Below are 4,595 nucleotides of genomic sequence, written 5' to 3' on the forward strand. Positions count from 1 at the left end.
TTTCGAATTTGGCAGCCGGGCTCTGCGAGAGAGAGATACACAGTGTTGCCCCGTTACGAACGAAATCTTTTGGGGAAAGCGAATGTCTGTGTGGCAGCGAATGCAGTTCCAAGGGACAGTGAAAACCAGCTACAGCATTCCGTGCTGGCAGCTTTCCTGTGGGCGCAATCGCTGGACGTTTCGAATTTGGCAGCCGGGCTCTGCGAGAGAGAGATACACAGTGTTGCCCCTTTACCAAGCCAAGCTTTTGGGGAAAGCGAATGTCTGTGTGGCAGCGAATGCAGTTCCAAGGGACAGTGAAATCCAGGTACACCTTTCAGTGCTGGCAGCTTTCGTGTGGGCACAATCGCTAGACGTTTCAAATTTGGCAGCCTGTCTCTGTCAGAGTCACATAGGCATTGTTGCATCATAAACAAATAAAGCTTTTGCGGAGAGATAATGTCTGTTCGGCAGCGAATACAGTTCCAAGGGACAGTGAAAACCAGGTAGAGCTTTCCATGCTGGCAGCTTTCGTGTGGGCGCAATCGCTGGACGTTTCGAATTTGGCAGCCGGGATCTGCCAGAGTCACATAGGCATTGTTGCATCATAACCAACCAAGGCTTGCGCAGAGCGCGAATGTCTGTGTGGCAGCGAATGCAGTTCCAAGGGATAGTGAAAACCAGGTAGAGCTTTCAGTGCTGGCAGATTTCGTGTGGGCGCAATCACTGGACGTTTCGAATTTGGCAGCCGGGCTCTGCCAGAGTCACATAGGCATTGTTGCATCATAACCAACCAAGGCTTTTGCGGAACGCGAATGTCTGTGCAGCAGCGAATGCAATTCCAAGGGACAGTGAAAACCAGGTAGAGCTTTCAGTGCTGGCAGCTATCATGTGGGCGCAATCGCTGGACGTTTCGAATTTGGCAGCCGGGCTCTGCGAGAGAGAGATACACAGTGTTGCCCCTTTACGAACCAAAGCTTTTGGGGAAAGCGAATGTCTGTGTGGCAGCGAATGCAGTTCCAAGGGACAGTGAAAACCAGCTACAGCATTCCGTGCTGGCAGCTTTCGTGTGGGCGCAATCGCTGGACGTTTTGAATTTGGCAGCCGGGCTCTGCGAGAGAGAGATACACAGTGTTGCCCCTTTACCAAGCCAAGCTTTTGGGGAAAGCGAATGTCTGTGTGGCAGCGAATGCAGTTCCAAGGGACAGTGAAAACCAGCTACAGCATTCCGTGCTGGCAGCTTTCGTGTGGGCGCAATCGCTGGACGTTTCGAATTTGGCAGCCGGGCTCTGCGAGAGAGAGATACACAGTGTTGCCCCTTTACCAAGCCAAGCTTTTGGGGAAAGCGAATGTCTGTGTGGCAGCGAATGCAGTTCCAAGGGACAGTGAAATCCAGATACACCTTTCAGTGCTGGCAGCTTTCGTGTGGGCGCAATCGCTAGACGTTTCAAATTTGGCAGCCGGTCTCTGCCAGAGTCACATAGGCATTGTTGCATCATAAACAAATAAAGCTTTTGCGGAGAGATAATGTCTGTGCGGCAGCGAATACAGTTCCAAGGGACAGTGAAAACCAGGTAGAGCTTTCCATGCTGGCAGCTTTCGTGTGGGCGCAATCGCTGGACGTTTCGAATTTGGCAGCCGGGCTCTGCCAGAGTCACATAGGCATTGTTGCATCATAACCAACCAAGGCTTTTGCGGAACGCGAATGTCTGTGCAGCAGCGAATGCAATTCCAAGGGACAGTGAAAACCACGTAGAGCTTTCAGTGCTGGCAGCTTTCGTGTGGGCGCAATCGCTGGACGTTTCGAATTTGGCAGCCGGGCTCTGCGAGAGAGAGATACACAGTGTTGCCCCTTTACCAAGCCAAGCTTTTGGGGAAAGCGAATGTCTGTGTGGCAGCGAATGCAGTTCCAAGGGACAGTGAAAACCAGCTACAGCATTCCGTGCTGGCAGCTTTCGTGTGGGCGCAATCGCTGGACGTTTCGAATTTGGCAGCCGGGCTCTGCGAGAGAGAGATACACAGTGTTGCCCCGTTACGAACCAAATCTTTTGGGGAAAGCAAATGTCTGTGTGGCAGCGAATGCAGTTCCAAGGGACAGTGAAAACCAGCTACAGCATTCCGTGCTGGCAGCTTTCGTGTGGGCGCAATCGCTGGACGTTTCCAATTTGACAGCCGGGCTCTGCGAGAAAGAGATACACAGTGTTGCCCCTTTACGAACCAAAGCTTTTGGGGAAAGCGAATGTCTGTGTGGCAGCGAATGCAGTTCCAAGGGACAGTGAAAACCAGCTGCAGCATTCCGTGCTGGCAGCTTTCCTGTGGGCGCAATCGCTGGACGTTTCGAATTTGGCAGCCGGGCTCTGCGAGAGAGAGATACACAGTGTTGCCCCTTTACCAAGCCAAGCTTTTGGGGAAAGCGAATGTCTGTGTGGCAGCGAATGCAGTTCCAAGGGACAGTGAAATCCAGGTACACCTTTCAGTGCTGGCAGCTTTCGTGTGGGCACAATCGCTAGACGTTTCAAATTTGGCATCCTCTCTCTGCCAGAGTCACATAGGCATTGTTGCATCATAAACAAATAAAGCTTTTGCGGAGAGATAATGTCTGTTCGGCAGCGAATACAGTTCCAAGGGACAGTGAAAACCAGGTAGAGCTTTCCATGCTGGCAGCTTTCGTGTGGGCGCAATCGCTGGACGTTTCGAATTTGGCAGCCGGGATCTGCCAGAGTCACATAGGCATTGTTGCATCATAACCAACCAAGGCTTGCGCAGAGCGCGAATGTCTGTGTGGCAGCGAATGCAGTTCCAAGGGATAGTGAAAACCAGGTAGAGCTTTCAGTGCTGGCAGCTTTCGTGTGGGCGCAATCACTGGACGTTTCGAATTTGGCAGCCGGGCTCTGCCAGAGTCACATAGGCATTGTTGCATCATAACCAACCAAGGCTTTTGCGGAACGCGAATGTCTGTGCAGCAGCGAATGCAATGCCAAGGGACAGTGAAAACCAGGTAGAGCTTTCAGTGCTGGCAGCTATCATGTGGGCGCAATCGCTGGACGTTTCGAATTTGGCAGCCGGGCTCTGCGAGAGAGAGATACACAGTGTTGCCCCTTTACGAACCAAAGCTTTTGGGGAAAGCGAATGTCTGTGTGGCAGCGAATGCAGTTCCAAGGGACAGTGAAAACCAGCTACAGCATTCCGTGCTGGCAGCTTTCGTGTGGGCGCAATCGCTGGACGTTTCCAATTTGACAGCCGGGCTCTGCGAGAAAGAGATACACAGTGTTGCCCCTTTACGAACCAAAGCTTTTGGGGAAAGCGAATGTCTGTGTGGCAGCGAATGCAGTTCCAAGGGACAGTGAAAACCAGCTGCAGCATTCCGTGCTGGCAGCTTTCGTGTGGGCGCAATCGCTGGACGTTTTGAATTTGGCAGCCGGGCTCTGCGAGAGAGAGATACACAGTGTTGCCCCTTTACGAACCAAAGCTTTTGGGGAAAGCGAATGTCTGTGTGGCAGCGAATGCAGTTCCAAGGGACAGTGAAAACCAGCTACAGCATTCCGTGCTGGCAGCTTTCGTGTGGGCGCAATCGCTGGACGTTTCGAATTTGGCAGCCGGGCTCTGCGAGAGAGAGATACACAGTGTTGCCCCGTTACGAACCAAATCTTTTGGGGAAAGCAAATGTCTGTGTGGCAGCGAATGCAGTTCCAAGGGACAGTGAAAACCAGCTACAGCATTCCGTGCTGGCAGCTTTCGTGTGGGCGCAATCGCTGGACGTTTCCAATTTGACAGCCGGGCTCTGCGAGAAAGAGATACACAGTGTTGCCCCTTTACGAACCAAAGCTTTTGGGGAAAGCGAATGTCTGTGTGGCAGCGAATGCAGTTCCAAGGGACAGTGAAAACCAGCTGCAGCATTCCGTGCTGGCAGCTTTCCTGTGGGCGCAATCGCTGGACGTTTCGAATTTGGCAGCCGGGCTCTGCGAGAGAGAGATACACAGTGTTGCCCCTTTACCAAGCCAAGCTTTTGGGGAAAGCGAATGTCTGTGTGGCAGCGAATGCAGTTCCAAGGGACAGTGAAATCCAGGTACACCTTTCAGTGCTGGCAGCTTTCGTGTGGGCACAATCGCTAGACGTTTCAAATTTGGCAGCCTCTCTCTGCCAGAGTCACATAGGCATTGTTGCATCATAAACAAATAAAGCTTTTGCGGAGAGATAATGTCTGTGCGGCAGCGAATACAGTTCCAAGGGACAGTGAAAACCAGGTAGAGCTTTCCATACTGGCAGCTTTCGTGTGGGCGCAATCGCTGGACGTTTCGAATTTGGCAGCCGGGATCTGCCAGAGTCACATAGGCATTGTTGCATCATAACCAACCAAGGCTTGCGCAGAGCGCGAATGTCTGTGTGGCAGCGAATGCAGTTCCAAGGGATAGTGAAAACCAGGTAGAGCTTTCAGTGCTGGCAGCTTTCGTGTGGGCGCAATCACTGGACGTTTCGAATTTGGCAGCCGGGCTCTGCCAGAGTCACATAGGCATTGCTGCATCATAACCAACCAAGGCTTTTGCGGAACGCGAATGTCTGTGCAGCAGCGAATGCAATTCCAAGGGACAGTGAAAACCAGGTAGAGCTTTCAGTGC

The sequence above is a fragment of the Mycteria americana genome, unplaced genomic scaffold (genome assembly GCF_035582795.1).
Source record: "Mycteria americana isolate JAX WOST 10 ecotype Jacksonville Zoo and Gardens unplaced genomic scaffold, USCA_MyAme_1.0 Scaffold_27, whole genome shotgun sequence".
In the NCBI taxonomy this organism is placed as follows: Eukaryota; Metazoa; Chordata; class Aves; order Ciconiiformes; family Ciconiidae; genus Mycteria; species Mycteria americana.